This window comes from Amblyomma mixtum, chromosome 10 (assembly GCF_055824585.1).
Source record: "Amblyomma mixtum isolate Tamu chromosome 10, ASM5582458v1, whole genome shotgun sequence".
NCBI classification, from domain to species: Eukaryota; Metazoa; Arthropoda; class Arachnida; order Ixodida; family Ixodidae; genus Amblyomma; species Amblyomma mixtum.
Genome location: NC_143021.1, coordinates 46472258 through 46494651, shown reverse-complemented (window position 1 = coordinate 46494651; position 22394 = coordinate 46472258). Strand labels below are relative to the sequence as shown.

Genomic DNA, 22394 nt, shown 5'->3' with positions numbered 1-22394 from the left:
AGTTTTCTCTTCACGCGCACCGAACATAAAGACGGCTTTATAATACACTGGAACTGCCGAGGACTCGTAAATAACTACACTGATATAAAAGACATTTTAAGCACAAATTTTCCTGTTGCTTTATGCCTGCAGGAAACCAATTTAGGTCCTCGGCACATAAAGGTGCTAAAGAAATACACTGTCTTCCGCCATGACCGAGAAAAGGAGCGTAGACTCTCGGGAGGCGTAGCCATCGTTGTGCAGCCTGGAGTAGCAGCTCGCAGGCTCAAACTGAAAACTAGATTTGAAGCCGTAGCAGCCACTGTGGTTGCTCACAAAACCATCACACTTTGCTTCATATATCTTCAACCGCACCACGAAGTAACACACCATTAATTAGAGAACCTTTCAGAACAGTTGCCGAGCCATAATTGGCAGTGGCAGATTTTAATGCACAATCTTTTCTGAGGACAGTGAGAAAACGGATAGCAGGGGTCATGTCGTTGAGGATTTTATACTTTCTAATAATATTTGTCTACTAAACACCGGTAAGCCCGCTTATTGCTGTCCTAGCTCAGGAAGAATGTGTGTTTTAGATTTGTCTTTTAGTTATCCATCTGCTTTTAGCGATTTTAAATGGGATGTTTTAGACAACCGGTATGGAAACGATCATCAGCCTGTGGAAATTAGCCTGTCATCCCCGAAGTTATGTGTTTCGCTCAAGGAAGCAGGCAGATGGAGAACCTTTCGAGAAGTTTGTCCGGGACCTCAAAAAGCAAGCCGCGCAATCCAATTTCGGAGATCAGCATGATTCGCTGATCAGGGATCAGATCGTGTTTGGCACGAAAAAAGGGCCACAAATTGGGCTTACGCCGCACAAGGCGGACTTATGGTTGCTTGGCGGGGGAACTGTTTGGCCGGCAAGGCAACTGTTTGGTCTAAGACCCTTTTCCCAAGCATTTCACCCTAGAAGAGCCGAGCACCAGGCCAGTGGAAATCTTGTACCCATTAAAGAAACCGGTGGGTACCCGGCGACACTGGGGATCGAACCCACCACCTCCCGAATGCGAGGCGGATGCTCTACCACAAGGCCACGCTTTTTTTTTCTTTATTGCAAGGCCACGCTTCGGTTGCGCGAGAAAATGCTTCAAGAGAAATCTTTAACGTTGCTTAAAGCTGAAGAATTGTGCAAGGTAGCAGAGTCTCTCGCACAACGAAACGAGGTCTGGAAAGCCGCGGATGACAGGGTCGATGCTGTTTCAAGGCATGCGCCACCATCGCGAAGCAAAAGTGATGACTGCAAGAAGCAGTACCATTGCAAAAAGTGCAACCGGCGGCACAGGCCCACACAGTGCCCAGCCTACGGGAAAAAGTGCCATGAATGTCGAAAACTTCACCACTTCGCGGTTTGCTGTGAAGGACTATCTAAAGTTGAACAAGTTAGTAAACACAGCAGCGATGACGACTTTGACATTCTAGAAGTAGGAACTGAAAAAGGAAGCAGCAAAGACTGGATAGTGGAAGCACAAGTTGCCGGAAGAAATATTTGCTTCAAAGTAGACACCGGGTCCCAGGCCAGTCTGTTACCATTCTGTATGTACCGCAAGACTCGGGAGTCACAGCAGTTAACGCCCACAAGTGCGGTTCTGAGAGCTTACACCGGGGGTGTCATAAGTCACTTCAGAACAACGACACAGGAAGTAACTATCGGTAACGCTTCCGCCACCGTGAAGTTCTTTGTTGTAAAGAATGGCCGTCAAGCCATTCTGGGACTAGATGCAAGCGAAGCTCTGGGATTTGTCCATCGCACGGTGGCTACTGTAAATGCTTCGGAGTACCAAGCTCTCAAGAATTTCAAACATGTCTTTCAGGGGCTAGGCTGCCTGAAGCAACCATACAGCATGGTCATGGAACCATCCGTGATTCCAGTTGTTCAACCAGCTCGACGGGTACCCCTGTCCCTGCGACAACCACTTCGGGAGGAGCTGCGTAGAATGGAGCGTGCAGGCGTCATCGTCAAACAGGATGGCCCGACAGACTGGGTAAGCCCATTGGTTTTGGTTAAGAAAAAGGATGGCAAACTTAGGGTTTGCATGGACCCAAGGAAAATAAACGAGCACGTAAAAAGGCAGCACTACCAGCTCCCAAAGCGTGAGGACATGGAAGGGGAATTGGCCGGCGCAGCCTATTTCAGCTGTTTGGACGCAAATTCTGGTTTTCACCAGATACCACTTCACGAAAAGACGTACAAAATATGCACTTTTTCTACACCCTTTGGAAGATACCGTTATCTCCGGTTGCCTTTCGGTATCTCATCTGCTCCCGAAGTTTTTCAACAGCGGATGAGTGAAGTCTTCGATGGCCTTCACGGTGTACACGTTTACATCGATGATATTTTGGGTGTGGGGCGAAACCAAGCAAGAGCATGACCAGAGACTAGTGGCAGCAATGAAAGCAGCTGAAAAAGCCGGCCTAACGTTCAACGCAGAGAAATGCAAGTTTTGCGTCACCAAGTGCAGTTCCTAGGCGATATCATCACACGCAAGGGCATCTCGCCAAACCCAAAGCTTGTGGAAAGTTTGCTGCAAACGCCAGTGCCCAAGAACAAATCCGATGTTCAGCGCATGCTCGGTGTGTTGAGCTATTTTGGCAAATACGTTCCGCGCCTGTCTGAGCGAACCGTGTTGCTGCGAGCCCTTATCAAGTCGCACTCAGAGTTGCAGTGGACTGAAAACCACACGAGGGAGTGGAAAAGTGTCGTCCAGATTTTAAGCACGACTCCCGTGTTAGCCATCTTTGATCCCCGAAAAGAATCCAATGGTGTCTTCGACTGATCGCTCCCACGATCCGCTTCGGATTTCGTAAAGTGAGAGCCGCTCTAGCTCCGAGCGCATAGCGAGACCGGTCAAGCCGAATAGTCAGCAAGTTTTCAGAGCGAAAGCGCAGGAAGCAGAAAAAGGACGTAACTTCCGGAACCGCCACACCGCAGTGGTTCCGCCGCTGCCGCTGGTGTCAACGGCAGCAATCACACAGTCCGCACCGCCCACGCCGCTGAACCTGTATCGCTGCCTCAGCTGTCTCCGCCTCGGCTCGCGTCGAAAAAAAAAAAATGAGTGTCCCGTGGTACCACTCTGGATATGCCGCGGCAACCCCTCAACGCCCCGAAAGCCCTTCACCTGCCGAAGTCGTGATGTTTGCCACAGTGGACGGTAAGTCCAGCCTTATTCGTCTTCAGTACGGACAACGTGGTTTGGCGCCTTTTCGCAGCGCGCGCTTAATGGCGGCAGGTGTGGGGGAAAACGGACCTGCCACAGTTCTACTAGAAGGCTGTGAAAGTTTCCAGCGATGATGCCGAAGGCAGCATTGTGCTTTCTGCCCTAAGTGCGCATGATATAGCGAATATCCTACGCATTGGCATTCGTACTACGTGTGAATGCTGGTGCGAGAAGTAAAAAAATGGCTGAGGCTTAGCTAAGGTTAAGCCTAGCCAGATGCGAAGCATATTGATGGCTAGGCTTGGTAATACATGGCTTTCCTTGGTTGACGTTCATCCCGCTCTTCATCGGTCTCTGTGGCACGCTGAAGCTTTCGCTTCTCGTTCAAATCAGCCCTGCTTCTAGGCGGCATCCCAACACCTGGCCGCCTCCTAAGTGCCCGGAGAGCGAGGCAAGCTCAGCTTTATACCGCTGCTGTAGCGTCACGTGGTCAGCCGCCGCGCCTCTGATGTGGAGCCTCCACCACCGCGGCCGACCGCGCGAGCCGGCAGCCCATCTCTCCTCTGCTGTGACGTCATGTTGTCACGCTAAAGGTCAATGGTAGCTCCACCGCCGCGCTCGACAGGCTGTAGTGTAGCTCTAGTAATATGCTTCGCATAAAAAAAAATAAACTGCGCGAAATAGCTACAATCTGCTCTCGGACAATAACATTTGCTCACGTATGAGTGCTTTCAACTTCACGTTTTTTTTTTGCCTTTCCCTCGTGCTCTGCACATTTTGTAGCGGCTGACAAAGGATATTTGTGCATAGTTTATCCCTTGCATTACCATCTCCAGAAAAACTTCGGTGCAGTTTGTCTGCCCGGGAATGAGTAACAGAATTATTTGTGCTGTTGGAATAAGCCTTCACCAAAATACAACTGGCGCGAGAAATGATTTTTCACGTGGTCAGCACAAATGCCCTAGCAATCGATGCATTCAATCAGTGTTCACATTACCCGTGTCAGTTGTGTAGCATTCAGCACCTACCTCGCTAGTCGCTGCACATCACGCTCTTTATTTTATGTTGTATTGATTTTCCTCTACACAGGGGAGGAAGACCGAACAACCCCTGAAGTTGTGGATGGGGCCTCAGAAAAGGAGCTGAGTGAAAAAGTGCTCTCAATTGGTTAGTTTTAGTTCACAAATGATACTCAACTCACTTTTCAGAATGCATGTTAATGCTGAATGAGTGCATACACAAATGACAAAGCCAAGTTGGCTACCCTACATGCATTTAAACAATTTGTCTGTTTTGTCTGTCGATCACTGTTGGGCTTTAATGCTGCGGCTGCATTCTTATTTTTATGCACGTACCTGCAAAGAGCACGCATTCATTCATTTGACTTGGTGTGGTGAATATGCTTGGGAGAAAAAAGTTCATATAGTAAGCATGGATGAGCATATGGATAAAATAATTGTTGCTTGTTCGGACAACCTCGACAGTTTCACCTTTTGCAACGTACCCAAAAAGGTCTGCATGAAGCTAAATGTCCAGGTGTAACGAACATTGAAAGCATTTCAACAGCCACTAAAACATGTGACTTTGTAGTCAAAGATGTCAATCTTATTTCTCTTGTTTCTTCTCCAGTGCAGCTGCATGGGATGAAAGTCAAACGAAGTTGCTGCTGGATTACTATGCACGCTATGCTAGACAAGTGGGCCCACTGAAGAAATTCCGCAGCAAGCATGCAATGTTTGAACAGATTTCATGCGACATGTTCGGTGTTCTGGGGATACACCGCAATGCCGTGCAGTGTGAAACGCGGTTCAAAACGCTTTCAAAGCGCAAGATGAATGAAGTTAAGCATAACAACGCAATTCCCGCTGCCGCGTTGAGTATGAGGAAGAATTCAATGCCATCAAGGCTCTGGATGACAGTCTTGAGCCGGAAGTGCCGCGTGGCGTGGACATGGTGAGGCACAAAAAAGCATCTCACAGTAAATCAACGCCTCGACCGTCGACAAGCACAGACGTTCTGCAAAGCTTAGGAGATGAGCGACGATAGCCTGCCCCTGACATCGGGAGACAGCTCATTGAAACTGAGCACAGAGTCTCGGGACGACGAAGAACCAAAGAAGAAAAGGGCTGACCGCAGGATGTGCGCAAGCAATACGAGAATTCAACATATGCAGCTGTTCTTTGAACAGATGGACAAATTGAACAGTGAGAAAGAAAAAAAAAGGAAGAAAGAGAAGAAAGGAAGGAGCGACGACACCGGGAGGTGCTAAAAGCTCATTCAGAGCACATGGCATTTTTGCGCACTCTAGCAGAAAACAAAACTGCGCGAAGAAGACGGGACAAAAGAAAGGCCTTTCTTTTGTCCCGTCTTCTTCGCGCAGTTTTGTTTCGCTCTAACCATGAACCGACTAGCCCAACATCATGTCTTACTAGCAGAAAAGTAGGACGCAACACTTCATTTACCAACCTTTATTTGTAAAACGCTGTTGCAATGTGCAATACTTCAACCTCATTTTTCATAAAGCCAAACGTCTATTTATGAAATGCTTTTGCAGCGTACAATAAATCTTTTCACAAAAAAAAGGTTGCAGTCTCTGTGGAAGCAGCTTAGAAACTCTCGGCTAAAGCATTTCGCTTCAATTTACCCAATCTGCGAAGAGCGCTTTCACTTGCAGACACTGGCTGTCGACTTGCCCTTAACTCTGCTAGGCTGAGCCTGCTGTGAAGGGTAGCATCAGTTCTGCGTTCATTTCTTTCAGCATCTGTGAGCAAATCATTGACATCAAAATCTCCTGCATCCAAGCATATGTTATGTAGAACAAAGCATGATATAACAAACTTTGTTATTTTATCCACAGTTGTGAATTCTACATAACGGAGCTGCCGAAACCTTTGCTTAAGCATGCCAAAGGCATTTTCAATAATGACCCTAGTTGCTGCATGGCGTTGGTTATAGGCAACTTTGGCTGCTGTCATTGGCCCATAGTGTTTGTAAGGCGTTAACAAGTGCTCCCTAATGGGATAGGCAGCGTCACCCAGAATGTGAAATTTGTTCACTTCACACACTGTTGACAAGTCTTCATGCACTGGAGACAACCTCAGAACTCGAGCATCATGCACTTTGCTTGGTGGCCCGGTGAACACATCCAGAAATCTCCCTCTTGCATCACATATGCCTTGCATAGTGATTGAGACTTGATCATGTCTATTGATGTAGGTTGATCTGATCTTGTTGCTTAGGCAGCGTATTGGGATGTATGTTCCGTCAATGCACCCAATGACATTGGGAAAGCCTGCAAGCTGGAAAAGACGAGAGAGCTACAGTTACTAGGGGAAAGGTAGGTCTTCTGCAGAGTTGATCAATGTAACATCTTAAGCATGGAGCTATAACCTTGTGGCAATGGGAGAATACAGCCTACATAGAAGCAGCATGTGGTACTTTTGATTTTACTCTGATACCTCCATTTTAAGGCAGTGTGCAAATGTAAGCAAAACCTAACGGTCACTACTTCATGCGTCTGAGCGTTTTCTATTGGCTACAGTTTGACATTTAAAGAAGTATTTTCTTTAAAGCTTGAGTAAGAAGCTAGAAAATGCAATGCATGAATGATTGCAGCATTTAATTTGATGTGTTACGATTGAAAAAAAAAAAGCCTAAAATTATGGGCATGGCACTAGTCAATCGGTTGTTCTAGGCTTAAGAGGAGCCTGAGAGAGATTTAAACACTCACATTCAGGAAATCTTTGGCCAGTGCGTGCTTGTCGGATGAGAAGTGAATTACATTCGGGGCTATCTGGCACAGGAAATCCAGGACCCTGTTGATGACCACTAGCTGGGTCGACTCTGCCATGTTGAACAGTGCAGAGCACTCACGCATCGATGCCTTGTTGGCTGCATACCTGTTAAATAAATTGCAACGCGAATGATTATAATTTATCAAACCAGCTTAGATCAAACATTCTTGCAGTTATGAGATGAACACACAAGAGAATAGAAAGTAAGACACTTCAACAAAGCTGTTGGAGTAAGCCGTGCTTCTGGTATTCAGTCTTACACGTGGTCTTGCATAAGATGTTTTTAACGTGTCCTCGCATGCCAAATACCCGCCACGGTGGCTCAGTGCTTAGGGGCGCTATGCCTCTGAGTCGGAATACCCTGGTTCAAACCCGGCTGCGGCGGCCGCATTTCGATGGAGGCGAAACGCAATGCATCCGTGTACTGTGCGATGCCGGAGCCCTTCACAACGGTGTCTCTCATAGCCTGAGTTGTTTTCGACGGTAAATCCCATGAACCAAACCTTGTATGCCAAATAAAAACATACTGGATTCTAATAACAGGATTCTAATAATTCTAATAACGCATTATGCGCGTGCCCGCCAAACGTATCACTTTTTTGGTGTTTAAAACGAAGCTCACCAGAGAAAGGAAAGAATGTTTTCCTCTGGCGTCTTTGCTGGAGAACCGCCATGGTGTCTATCGGATGGAAAGAAGTCCGATTTCTCGAACCTGCCAATGAGGTCATAGCAGGCCTGGCGTCTCAGTCGGAAGTTCCTGTGGAACTGTAAAACATCACTGCATATGACTGATCGATCGCGCAAGCCGGATTGCAGCAGCTAATGGGGCCCTGGACTAAGGGCTCCATCCACTGGGGGCTATATAACGCAAGCTCTATTCATTCATCATTGCATATCGGCACATACACGAACACAAATTCTTACCTCTTCTCCGGAGTAGTGTTGCACCACTATGCAGATGTAATCCTGAACCTTTGGTACACACGGAGGAACACTAAAGAGTTCTTGAAACATTGTCCTGTAAACAGCGCCGTCGTCCTCGTCCGAGCTGCTGCTGCTGTAGTCGCTGTTGTGATGCCCTAGATGTGACAGCAACACAGATGGCGTACCCAGCGCAATGATTCGTCTTCTTTTCGACATTTCGCCTCACAGAGCCACACAGCAGGGACGTTTTAACTGCCTGTAATACCTAAAGCGCCTAAACTTGCTTCTACGGATGCGTAAAAACTGACGCGTTAGGCCTCGCCAGACCGGTCGTGGTGTGCCGTGGCTACCCTGGCTTCGCATCCGTCTCCGCGAAACGGCGGAAGTGGCTCTGTCACGTGAACACATCTCGGGGCCGCTCCGGCCTCAGAGCGCTCTGAGCTGGAGGCGGCCGCTCTGAAAGAAGCAGCCGAATGTAGTCAGAGCGCTTGATTTCGACCAGCCGAACGTGCGGCTGCATCTCAGACCGCTCTAGAGCGATCTGAAACGACCAGTGGAAGACACCATAAGATAACTTGCGACGCATCGAAAGACGGCGTGGGCTCCGCCCTTTTGCAGAGCCACAACGGCCAATGGTGGCCAGTGGCTTATGCATCTCGTGTGCTAACGCAAGCTGAGCAGCGTTATGCTCAGATTGAAAAAGAGGCGCTTAGCATTTCATTTGGCTGCGACAAGTTTTACTAGTTCATTTACGGACAGAAGATTCTCATCGAGACAGATCATAAACCTCTACTTTCTATAGTTGCAAAAGGAATTTGTGACATGCCCCCCCCCCGCCTCCAAAGGTTTTTTTTGAAACTCTTGAAATACGACTTTGTATTGCAGTATGTCCCAGGAAAGCACCTCATCTTGGCAGACATGCTGTCACGATCGTCGCCGGTTGCTCAAGACGACACCACTGGCGCAACTGACGACGTGGAGGTACATGCAGTTGCCGCCTTGGGCTACATGGTCATGGAGACAACATGTCAACAGCAGGTAAATGAAACTGCCCGCGATGACTACCTCCAGGCAGTCATTTCTTGCCTGGAAACTGGCAAGAATGTCGACGGGGAACTTAAACCATTTTCTTCTGAGCTTTCCGTCGTAAATGGGATATTGTTAAAAGGCACGAAGGTGGTGATACCAAAATCCATGCGGCGTGGCATTTTAGCGAGAATTCATGCCGGGCATTTGGGTCTACAGAAATACAAAGAAAGAGTCCGTCGTCTTTTTTGGCCCGGTCTCAGCAGTGACATCAGTGTATTGATCAAGGGTTGCCCGACTTGCCGCGAATTTGCTTACAAGCAAGCGCAAGAACCAATGCTGATGCGCCCAGTTCCTCGATGTGCGTGGTATCGCGTTGGTGTTGATATTTTTTCTTTTGGGGGAAGCTCGTACATCCTGGCATTTGACGCGTTTTCTAACTTCCCAGAAGTTGAGAAACTTCTCGACACTACTGCAAGGACGGCAATCTCTGGACTCAGTGCCTTGTTCGCGAGGTACGGCGTACCACTTGAAGTGTGCACCGATAACGGGTCACAATTTGCCAGTCACGAGTTCGCAGCCTTTGCAAGAGCATACGACTTCACTCACGTCTCATCCAGCCCCCGCTACCCACAATCCAACGGACTGGCAGAGAAAGATGTCCAGGTGGTAAAGCGGATCACGAAGAAATGTGAACATTCACAGGAAGACTTCTGGCTAGGTCTGCTGGCCTAGCGCTGTACGCCACTGGAGGACGGCCGATCACCTGGGGAACTTCTCCAAGGCAGGTGCTTGAGAGCTAATTTTCCAGATTTTGGCGCTGTGCAGACAACTGTGGTCAAGAAGCACCATCAGAAGTGTGGCGGAAAGCCTCTGCCACCTTTGGCTGAAGGTTCTGTCGTGAGGATCCAGGACAAAACATGGTCAAAAAAAGGCACTGTCGTTGGGACTGCGGCTCCCAGGTCCTACAAAGTGCAAACCGAGGATCGGCGGGTGTTTAGGCGCAATAGGCGGCATCTTCTGCAAACCCGTGAGAAGTGTGCAGAAGACACTAGTGATGACGACAGCAGTTCGTCCGAGCGTGAAGCGGATAACTCCGGCCAATCTGCTCCAAATATCTCGCCTGGTGCCACAGCACGAACATCTGCTGACTTCCCTCGGCAACAGTCCGCCACCGACAGCTCGGCGCTCGGAGGCTCTGGGAACCATATGCCACTAACTTTGCCTGGGCCCACACCGGTTCCAAGAAGGTCGGCACGGACAGCAAAGCCACCTCAACGTCTTCAGTACGACGCTGCTTTTAATCAAATAGCTGGAACATTTGTCGTTTTCATTACCCCTCGGAGGATGTATCGGGCATGCGCTGTCTGCCTTATCGTGTCAGCGCATTGTCTTATCAGTGCTACCGCAAACAGTACGCTTGGCACTGCTACTGCCCCGCCCGCCTCCATCGCCTATAAAAGGGCGTGCTAATAAACCCTTCCTGTTCTTCTTGTTCCTGCCACCATGTAGTTGCCTCTATCCCTAGTGCGACACACATCACCATACAACCATCAGTAATCCCGACAAAACCACGGCGTTGGAAGCTTCATTTAGCAGATTGGCAACTTTGTAGAACACAAGCCACTTTAGAAAAAACTGTTTTAGAGAATCTTAATGTCAATGAAATAAATGAAAAGTTCACAACTTGTATTCTCGCTGCCGCACACTTAGCTATACCTCAATTTTCAGGAATAGTACGACAGAATCATAAAAACATGTGGTCGGCTCTTCTGTCGGCTCCTGGTGTGCAGACAAATATAAAAGAACAAGCAGATATATTAGGTGAACATTTTTCCACTATATCGAGTTCCTCTAACTATACAGAATCATTTTTAAAATATAAAAACACAGTTGAAAGACTGAAACTGCCGACAACAGGCAATGCTCACGAAGCATATAATAGTCCAATTACGCAAGAAATTAAGAGCGTACTTTCTTCCGGTAAAAAGACAGCACCAGTACCAGATGGCATTCATTACGATATGCTTGCCCATCTGTCTGAACCCGCTGTAGTATCATTTCTAAAATTTTTTAACAAAACTTGGGTATCAGGAGAGATACCAGAGCCTTGGAAAAAGGCCATTGTGGTACCATTGTTGAAGCCCGGAAAGCTGTCTACATCCCGTGCAATTACAGGCCCATAGCCCTGACAAGACTATATGCAAAATCCTTTGAAAATCTTTTGAACATTAGGATAATGTTTGTATTTGATTCCTGTGAACTTCTCGACATTCATTAGTGTAGGTTTAAAAAAAATGCTCTACAAACGACCATCTTGTCCGCCTTCAGAACACAGTTTGAGAAGCATTTATACACAGACAACACTGTCTTGCGGTCTTTTTTGATTTAGAGAAAGCTTATGGCACCACATGGAGGTTCGGCATTCTGCGGGACGTTAGAGACCTCAGCATGCGCGGAAGGATGCTGAAATGCTTGAGTGACTTTTTGTCCAACCGTTCATTTCAAGTACGTGTCAGTGCCACCCTTTCTAAAAGTTCATTCAAGAGAATGGCGTACCTCAGGGATGCATATTAAGCACTACGCTCTTCATTGTAAAAATGAACTCCCTAGCAAAAATAATTCCAAAGTCCATCATGTGGTCAGAAACGACACTGTCACAATGAGCTAAAACTATATCGCTAAGAACTGGGGCAATACAATGTGACTGTTACAATGCCCCAATGGGGCAATACAATGCCGCAGTTCTTAGCGATATAGTTTTAGCTCATTGTGACAGAGTCGTTTCTGACCGCCTGAAGGTTTTTAACAATGTGACTGTTTTTAGATACGTCGATGATTTTTAAATTTTGTTACAAGGGTGCAGTGATTTCTCGACCACTGTCAGTAAGCTTTTAGCCCTTTTTGGTGAGTGTTTTAATCCTTTAGTACTGACGCATGAAATTCCAAAAGATGGTATTTTACAGTTTTTAGATTTGAACCTAATTTTCACTGACAAATCTACGTGTTGGGAGTACCATCCAAGAGCTAACAAACCCCTCTTACCGTTTCATTCATCTCATACAAAACTTGTTAAAAGAGCAATCGCTAAGCAATGCCTAAATAATGCACTAAAAAAATCGTGTTGCCATTCACTGAGCCATGGTTTCCAAAAGCAAGTGACGCGTCTTCAGTCAGCTGGGTATCCGACAAGCCTCATTGTATCTGTATCTGAAGGAATGTTAAAAACCGTAAAGAGAAAAGACAAGAACCAGATCGAAGCAAATGGAAACAGAACGGTAGTCATCCCCTATGTGCACAACACCTCCCATCGCCTAAAGAAGATTGCGAAACGCAGTGACGTCAGAGTAGTGTTCTCGGCGCCTGAGAAGTTGGAAAAACTAGTCAAGTTGACTAATCCATTTCTAAAGCCTAAAGAACCATGCGGTATCAAGCACCGGGATCCTTTTGTACCATGTGTTTCTGGTGTGGTCTATGACATTCCTCTATCGTGTGGCTCTAGGTACATCGGTCAAACTGGCCGATGTCTGAACGAGAGATTACTGGAACACAGGAGGAAGGTAGGCAATTATAGAGACGGTAATCTTTCTGAACATTGTCATGATTGTGCTGTAAAGAATAAGAAACCATGTAAACCTGTCTTCAGCGCATGCAAGATTGTGGCCAAACATAGTTGTCAGGATGTGAGAGAGATAATAGAGGCAGATTTGATTAGAAAAGCCGGTCCATCCTGCGTCAGCGCGCCATCTGTCACACTGACTAAAAAGGAAATAATGTTTTTGGGAGCAGCCACGTGATGTGGGGAGGGCTATCAGTTTGACGTCATGCAGCAAGGTGTATAAAATTGTGCTTGTGTATCAATAAACCTTCAGTTGAAAGTAAGCGCTCGTGTTGTCCAAGTCTCTTCTCTGTCCGTGTTTTTTAGCGTTTGTACATGTCTGCTATGAACCAACTAGCCCAAAGGTCTGTGCTCCTAAACTTTTTAAGCCCTCTACACCACTGATCACTTTTCACATTTCTGTTAAAAGCCGCAGAAAAATATTCCTATACCTTGAGTTTGGTGCATGATGGTCTGAGTTGCCTATGCGCCATTAAACCAAACACAAATATGTTTCGGTAGCTGAGTTTTCGCATCTGCTTTCGAAGGTGCGTTGCCCATTCCTAGTTGGTAGAGAATGGCTCTGCCCGCACTGCTACGAGTGAGTCTCGCCGCTTGGGTAGTGAAGTATGCCTCGCAGAGTTCTTCTTGCGTGTTGTGTATGCAAAGCCGAAGAGCCTATGTGTTGACGTGTAATGCGGTATACCCAGGGCGGTCTTGTACGCTTGCCCGATGATACTATCGATTTTATTCTTCTCCGCTGCATCGAGCCGCAGGTAGTGGACTGAGTATCCGACTGTGTTTAGAAAGAAGGCCTGAACCATACGACAAATAACCTTTTCCTTAACGCCCCGTCTGCGATTGGCTATTCGTCTGATGAGTCTAGTCATAATAATAAGAGTAGATTTGAATTTTTCAATAGTTTGGGTATTTTTGCGGTTGGTTTGCATGTATAGCACTATAATGCTGTTTCGTGGACACCTCCTTCACGGGTAAACCTCCTAGGAATATGTTTAAGGGAGGTGGGGGAGCGCAGTTTTTGAGACGTATGCCTCTTGCTTCTGAGTACAAAGAGTTCAGATTTTTGATGCGAACTCGAGAGGCCTGCCGCTTGGGCGTATGTTTCCACCGTGTCCACCGCGTGCTGTAGTGCACTCTCCACTTGGCCGTCACTCCCTGTTGTTACCCACAGAGTAATTTTGTCCGCGTAGAAAGTATAATTCAACCCAGGTAAGGCGGCGAGTTTAGAGAGAAGTTTGATGAGTGACAGACTGAACCGAAAAGGCGAGAGGACTGAACCTTGAGGTGTTCCTCTGCCCCCTAGGGAAATGGGGTAAGATTTGATCTCACCCACTGCGAGCTCCGCGGTCCTCTCTAGGAGGAAGGTACCCGCTCCCCGGGACTAACGCCAGATAGGCTCGTGAGGATAGCCTTGTGCGAGACGTTGTCGAATGCCTTGCTCAGGTCTCGCCCGAGCACTGCCTCCGTTCCCGCCCCTTGAACGGGGTCTAAAATATCGGACTTCAATTGAAGCATGCTACCCTGTGTAGATAGATGCGCTCTGAAGCCAATCATTGTGGGGGGAAGTAAGTCGCTGTCTTCCTCAAACCCTTGTAGGCGGTTGAGGATTACGTGTTCCGTCAACTTGCCTGCGCAGGAAATTTGTGATATACGCCTAAGATTCTCTACAGAAACTTTCTTGCCCGGTTTGGGAATGGAGGTGACTTTAGCGTGTCTCTAATCCTGTGGGATTTTTCCTTCGCGTCATTAGGTGTTCCTGAGGTCTGTGAAAGCCACGGCAGAGCCAGGGTCGAGGTTTTTAAGCATTTTGTTTGTAACTCCGTCCGGTCCGGCCGCTGAGGTGATGCAGAGTTGACTGAGGGCGTACCACACCTCGGCGTCCGTGGTGTTTGTTTGTTTGTTTATTGTGCTTAAGAAAGTACAGAAGTAGTGCCAAGGGGCAGAGGCAAAAGGCGATAGCAATGAACGCCTGACTGCGTCTGCGTCTAACTCGTCAATGGGGAGCTCCCGGTAATCGAGGAGGAGGTTGCCCGGGCCAGTGTTTAGGAATCGCGTCTGCAGGTCCTCGAGAAGCTCTGTGCTATAGTGCCCGTGCACTTGTTTACCAGTCACCTAAGCTGACTACACTCGGTAGACTTGGTCTGTCTGGCGCAGTAGCTGCCATGTCTGTTACAGCCCATCCCTGCTGAAAAAAAGTTCTATGATGCAATAACCTCATAGATCATTCATCATAGAATATCATACAATATTTATGATATATCATACAATTTGTATGATATTCTATGACATCTCTCTCATGACTATGATTTTGCCGAAATTTATGACATTTGAATGATAATTTTCTATGATTTGTATGGTAAGTCTATGATATTTGTATGATAAACTGTATGAGATTATTGCATCATAGAACTTTTTTCAGCAGGGATATGCCCGTTCATTTTATTCCATATTTGGCCCCATTGCTTGTCTTGTAGGTCTAGTCTGTACTCCTCTACCTGTCGCTCAAGTTAGGAAATTCGTTTGCGCAGAGATTTTTTGTGTTTCGTTTTTTCCACCGCTTCTGCAGGCTGAGGTGGGCCTCCCGAATGTGCAGTAGCCTAGAGTCAGAAATCTGACACTGTTCCTCAACCGGTTGCTTGACGGTGGCAGCCTTTGTGTCTATCTTTTGGGAATCGACCCATTCCGAAAGATTTGTGATCGTTCTGGGAGCTCTTAAGTGGCGCCAATCACTAAACCTATCACACTCTGCGACCATCGCTTTTGTGAACGAAGCTTTCTGTGGTGTGGTGTGAAAGGAAGTAGATGTTATGTATTGATCACTACCTAATGCGTGGCCTGTGTTCGCGAACATGCGCAGTGAGCCAAGCTTCGGTTAATGCGATGATTTTAGCGAAGCAAGTGTCGATAGCTGATGATAGAGAATTTTACTTACATTGATTGATTGATTGGTTGATCGATTGATCACTTGATTGATTGATTGATTGATTGATTGATTGGTTGATTGATTGATTGATTGATTGATTGATTGATTGATTGATTGATTGATTGATTGATTGATTGATTGATTGATTGATTGATTGATTGATTGATTGATTGATTGATTGATTGATTGATTGATTGATCGATCGATCGATCGATCGATCGATCGATCGATCGCTTATTTCAGTGGCGTTGGGTTTCCGTGCGTGTTTGTGTTGTATCGGTGAGTGCGGAAAAAGCGCCACATGTTGCGACCACGCATCGGGCGCGCAGCCGTGTTGCACCCAGTTAGTGTCGGCTAGCTGAGTAGCAATCCCTGCTGTGTGAGTTCGAGGATGCGTTTCTTGAGGCGTCTGTTATGTTTCTGTTCCCTCTATCGTTTTATGGGGCTGCGGCGGGCCCCATCAGGTAGAGGGAGTGATTGTTCACGTCCGTTTGTGTTTCCGCTAGCTGTATCTGATTTTCGTGCTGTGTGAGCGCATCTTAAAAAAAAACTTAGCAGCACAAAAAAAAAACGGAGACGAAAAAGACACTACTACGACAGGACGTCTGCCGCACTTCGAACCGATTTTTATTGAGAAAACCAAAGCTGAAGTACAGCGCTACTATCGCCTCGTAGCAATCAACCGCAATGGTCCACAAACGCGAGTCCATTATCAAGAAGAGACAAGGAAGCAGTGCTGACACACTGACCACCTGCTTTTTTGGTGTGATATGCCTCAATAATCTCTCTTTCCATCCGATCCTTTCCACACCCAATAAACTTAGTTTTCCGAAAGATAGGGTTGCACTTACAGCCCCGGCAGTGGATGGCAAGGTGACAGACAGCTCTTCCCTTCTTTCACCAGAGTGTAATGCTGCCTAGCTCTCTCATTAAAACAGCGTCCAGTCTGACCTATGCACACTCTGTTGCAAGTGAGCGGAACGCTGTACACTACACTAGTATTTAAGCGGGTGAAGCCCATTTGTTGGTTGATTGACCAAATCGGCTTTTTCTTATTAACCGTCATAGGACAAATTTTTGATAACTTGCTTCGAGCGAAGACGAGTACGTTTACATCGAATCTGCTTGCAACTTTCTTAACATTATGAGAAACTCTGTGAAGGTACGGAATTACTTGAGCTGCAATCCTCTCATCTTGTCTGTCTGTCTCTTTTATGCGCTTTTTCTTTTGTAGCAACGTCTCTGCAACAGCTGACAATGAATCTGGAGGAAAGCCGGACATGCGCAATCGGTCAGTTTGCAATTGAACACTTTCAAACATTTTATATCGGCATCTAGCTTAAGTTGTGCCAATTTTCAAGTCTGGCGATCGTTCCTCACCACTAAATTACCGACCCATTTCATTAACTAGCGCTGTTTGCAAACTTCTTGAACACGTAATTCACTCGCAGGTAATTAACTACCTTGAAGAACATAACATTATCTTTAAATATCAACATGGGTTCCGTAAAGGCTACTCATGCGAAACGCAACTTACCGGATTCATTCAAGACATACATTCATCGATTGATGCTGGCATTCAAGTAGACTCCATATTTCTTGATTTTTCTAAAGCTCTCGACACAGTACCTCACAACCGGTTATTAATGAAACTAGCACTGCTTAATATTCACCCTCTTGTCATTGCATTTCTCTTTTCCAGGTCTCAATTTACATCTGTCAATAACCACAATTCGTCTTTCAGCCAAGTACGCTCTGGAGTCCCACAAGGAAGTGTGCTTCGCCCTTTACTTTTCCTAATATTTATCAACGATTTACCGGATTACATTTCTCCCATATCAGACTTTTTGCTGATGATTGTGTAATTTATCGCAAAATTTATTCTAACACCGATTGCCAATCCCTTCAATCTGACCTGGATTCAGTAACAGCATGGTGCTCAACCTGGCTTATGCAACTTAATGATTCAAAAACTAAATTGATGTCTTTTACTAACCGAAATTCTCGAATTCAAACAGCATACTCCTTAAATAATAGCTCAATCGAGCTAGTCACCACGTATAAGTACTTAGGACTTCACCTTCATTCCGACTTAGCATGGAACCACCATATTAACCTTATGCTTGCATCTGCTAATCGGTCATTAGGTCTCTTAAAACAAAACCTAAAGCATAACATCAACTGGTGGGCGAGTTGGTCTGACATATCTAGTGAAGCAGCGCTACGGCACAGAGCCAAAGGGGAGAAAGGGACGAACACAGCGCTGAACTGACAACAAATGTTTATTCCGGATGCTAACAGCATATATATACTCTTTTGCACCTTAGAAAAAACAAAAGAAACAGAGAAGCACAGAAAGTATTAATCCCAGTCACTATGCGCATGCAGCTGTATCAAGTGCACATCGATCATTTTGAAATCAGGAAGTTGTGCTCTTTCAGCGAGATGGCAACGGAAGGAGTGCTGATACAATTCGCACCCATCTTTATGATCTCAGATGCCTCGATAATCTCTCATGTAAGTTTATTCTTGTGTTTAGTAACTACTTGGCTGTTTTTGAATTCTGGGTAACATGAGCACTCACGACAGTGAATACCTATGTGGCGGGCCGCGTTCTTAACATGGCCGGAATGAACATTTGTTGTCAGTTCAGCGCTGTGTTCGTCCCTTTCTTCCCTTGGGCCCTGTGCCGTAGCGCTGCTTCACTAAATATAACCTAAAGCATGCTCCTCCTCGCCTCCGTGCCCATGCCTATACCACTCTAATTCGACCTAAAATTGAATATGCCTCGGCTATTTGGGACTCTTACCAATCTTACCTAATAAATAACATTGAATCTTTGCAGAACCGCGCCGTTCGTTTTATTTACTCCGATTACTCACGTAACACCAGCATCACAGCCTTAAAGAAACGCGCAGGTCTCCAGGATTTATGCCTCCGCCGCAAAATTGCACGACTATCACTTTTTCATAAAGTTTATCATCATCGATCACTTCATAATGACTTTTTTTTTTGCCTCCTTCGAGTTTTGACCGCCGCGATCATCCCTTTAAAGTTAGACGTTTCACGTGCAGAACATTTAACTATGCGCATTCATTCTTACCACGCACAATATCTGACTGGAACACTCTGCCTTCACATATCGCAACCACCACTGATCCTGATAAATATTTTAAACTTATATCTTCAACAACTACTGCTTAACTCTTCGCATACATTGTTATTTTATTTGTTCGTGGCTTCCTTTTTTGCAGGGTATGTTACTAAAATGATTCATTGCATTATTGTTCTCTTCGTATAATTTTAATACTGCAGTAATCTTCGTTCTTTGCCGCGCTGCCATTCTTTTGATTCTTTTGCTTACTTATGTCATGCAAAGTGTCTTATTTGTGGTTTTGTTAATTGTTTTATATTTGTGGTTTTGTTTTATTCTGTTCAATTGCCTGTGCCCCCCCCCCCCCCCCCATGTAATACCCTCTCGAGGGCCTTTCGGGGTATTCTGTATAAATAAATAAATAAATAAATAAATACATAAATCACTTTTCCAAAGAGGAATTGAGGTAGTTCATGGCTATTGTTCTTTTGATTATCTTCGAATGAGCACTACTGTAAGGAAGGAGTGTCTTTTGTGATCTAGAATTGTACATCCAGCACATATGCTCCTGCAAAAAGAATTCTTAAGTCAAAAAGCTGTATACAATTTCCCCTAGGGAGTTCAAAGGTAAACTTTAAGCCTTTTGCTACCGTTTTGACGATGCAAGAGCATCAGCAACAGCTTCGTCAATAGATAAAACATGCGGCTTGTCTGTTATCACCAAATGATCGTCAACATATCTGAAAATGCTTAGGTTAGGGAGTAAGCTGCGCAAGCTTTTGTCCATGTCGGAAAGAAAAATGTCACGAAGAACGAGAGCCACACACGACACAATGCAGATTACTGCTTTTTGTGTGTAAAAACGGTTGTTAAAATTAATTGCAGTTGACTGTATATATAAATGTAAAAGGGCTAAAAAACGGTTACTGTTCACACCCACCATGTTTTAAAATGGCACTTCTCCCGAATCCTCAATTACCGATCTCACCGCCTTAAGCAGTTCTTTGCGGGGTACGGAGTGGTACAGATCTTCTATATAGATGGAGACCCCAAGGTGGCTGCTGAAGACATGCTGAGCCCTTACTTCAATTCTTCTGCTATTTTGTGAAAGCTTCTAACAAGAAAGGGGTCTTCAATCGTCAGTGTCGTCAGCTGCTTCTGGAAGTACTTTCCTGTAGCTGCCTGCCAGCTACCCTTTTCGGACACTATAGCTCTACACCTGAAATTAGCCTTGTGCGTTTTGCATGAGAAGAATGCTTCCAGAGTGCACATATCCGACTTCTTGACACTGGTCTCAAGTGATTCGAGGTGAAGATCCGGCAACAACTTGATCGCTGTAGCCTTCTGTAGCATCTTCTTAAAGTTAGTTTTCTTGAAATTTTCCTGGATGGGTTGAGAAGCATTCTGTTCATACGTTCCTTTGGGAAGCACTACAAAGCCACCCGCTTTGTCGGACTGTACTCTATGTCGAACTGTACAAAAGCTTGCTCAGCTTACTACCTAACCTTCGCAATTTTAGATATGTTGATGATTATATGGTAATAGTGGACAAGCCGCATGTTTTATCTATTGACGAAGCTTATGCTAGTGATCTCGCATCGTTCAAAATTGTAGCAAAAGGCTTAAAGATTACCTTTCAACTCCCAAGTGGAAATTGTATACACTTTCTTGACCTAAGAATTCATTTTTTGGATGGGCATATATGCTGAATGTACAATCCTAGGTCACCAAATGCACTACTCCATTACAGTAGTGACATTCGAAGATAATCAAAAAAGCAATAGATTAAATTGACTCAATTTCGCTTTGGACAAGCCATGTCCACAAAAAATGTTTGAAAGTATTCAATTGCAAACTGACCGACTGCGCATGTCCGGCTTTCCTCCAGATTCATTGTGAGCTGTTGCAGAGACGCTGCTAAGCGAGTGAGAGGATGACAACTCAAGTAATTCCGCACCTTCACAGAGTTTCTCATAATGTTCAGAAAGTTGCAAGCAGATACGATACAAAATTGCTCTTCTCCGCTCCAAGCAAGCTATCAAAGTGATGGTTTCAACAGCGCAAACACACACAGACCAAGAAGGAGACAAGACACACACAGCGCTGAACTTACAACTGATTTTTTATTAGGAAGAAGCATGTCATAATATACACACACGAAAACAACACACACGAAAAAACAGCGCACATGCGCAAAGTCAACACTCTCACTGTGCTTACAAAGGTAAAACCGCTTTAAAAGCACGTGTGTATCCCCGTAACCGCTATCCACTGTGTAGCATTTTCATTTCCCTAACAGATAATGTTACAGATGGCGCACTCACGCACCCTTTATCTTTCCGGATAATATGAAAGGCTTCAGTCAGCTTCGGGGGGTCCCCAAGAGAACGGGATGTCCTTCTTGAGGAGCGTGGTAAGAGGTCGGGCTATTTCCGCAAAGTTCTGGATGAACCGGCGGAAACAGGAACATAGGCCGAGAAAGCTGCGCCCATCACCGGAGGAGCGCGGAGTAGGAAATGAACGCACGGCGCGGACCTTGTCGGGGTCGGGTTGGATCCCAGCAGAATCGACCAAGTGGCCAAGGACCTTGAGCTGTCGGCGGCCGAAGGTACATTTCTTCGAGTTCAGCTGAAGACCAGCGCGGCGGAAAACGGCAAGGATGGTTGAAAGGCGATGAAGATGGCTTTGGAATGTGGACGAAAAAAACAATCACGTCATCTAAGTAGCAGAGGCATGTCGTCCACTTAAAACTGCGCAGGAGGGAGTCCATCACGCGCTCGAAGGTTGCAGGGGCATTGCACAGGCCAAAAGGCATGACTTTAAATTGGTACAGGCCGTCCGGGGTGACAAAGGCGGTTTTCTCCCGATCCCGTTCATCGACAGCGATATGCCAGTACCCTGAGCGAAGATCGATGGAGGAAAAGTAACTGGCGCCGTGCAAGTAGTCGAGAGCGTCGTCAATTCGGGGCAAAGGGTAGACGTCTTTCTTTGTGACGGCATTCAGATGGCGGTAATCGACGCAGAATCGCCAAGTTTGATCTTTCTTTTTAACAAGCACGACAGGGGACGCCCAAGGACTACTCGAAGGCTCGATGATGTTGCGGGCCAGCATCTTGTCCACTTCTGCCTGAATAACACGGCGCTCTGCGAGGGAGACCCTATAGGGCCGTCTGTGAATAGGGTGGGCCTCGCCGGTGTCAATGTGGTGGGCGACAACAGAGGTTTGACCCAAGGGACGGTCCCCAAAGTCAAAAATATCGCTGTAGGAGGACAAGAGGCTGTGAAGAGCTGTAGAATCAGCAGAGGGTAGATCGGCCGCTATCATCCGGGAAATGGAATCCTCACGGGAGGGCTGCGATGTAGGGACATTGGAGACAGCAGTCGTTGGGTCAGGAGCCAGGACAGAGACTGTGCAATCGGTCAATGGGGACAGATCAGCAAGTGAAATGCCGGTCGGAAGTACCTGAGGGGACAGGCTAAAGTTGAGGACAGGGAGGCAGGTGCAGTTGTTGGTGATGTGGACAATGCTGTGGGGAAAGAGGACGTTACGATTCAGAATCACAGCGGTGATAGGGCAGGCGACGAAGTCTCCATCAGGGACGGGAGGAGAAGGCGACATAGGGATGTAGATAGCAGCTTGTGGCGGGAGACGAGCAAACTCGGTGGATTGAAGATGAGGTGAGCTGGTGGAGTCGTCATTGCACAGGGGCAGATCCAATCGCAGAAGGGCTGAGGAACAGTCAATAAGAGCTGAATGGGCGGTTAAAAAGTCAAGGCCAAGGATTATGTCCTGAGGGCACCTGGTCAGGACGGTGAACAG

General features: G+C 46.3%; 1 protein-coding gene and 1 pseudogene across 2 annotated transcripts in view; both read left to right on the top strand.

Annotated features, from left to right (window-relative positions):
* Nucleotides 1–8914, top strand: part of LOC149325701 (uncharacterized) — a 94612-nt gene extending 85698 nt beyond the window's left edge. Inside the window, exons 4-5 of one of the 2 annotated variants that reach the window (XM_089563640.1) lie at nt 4284–4361; nt 8798–8901. The gene's annotated coding sequence lies outside the window, so the exon portion shown is untranslated. Of the gene's footprint in view, nt 1–4283; nt 4362–8797 lie in introns of both variants that reach the window. The other variant, XM_089563638.1, reaches the window with a different exon arrangement.
* On the top strand, nt 3170–9673 carry LOC149325700 (uncharacterized; annotated as a pseudogene).
* Nucleotides 9674–22394: the final 12721 nt, after the last annotated feature.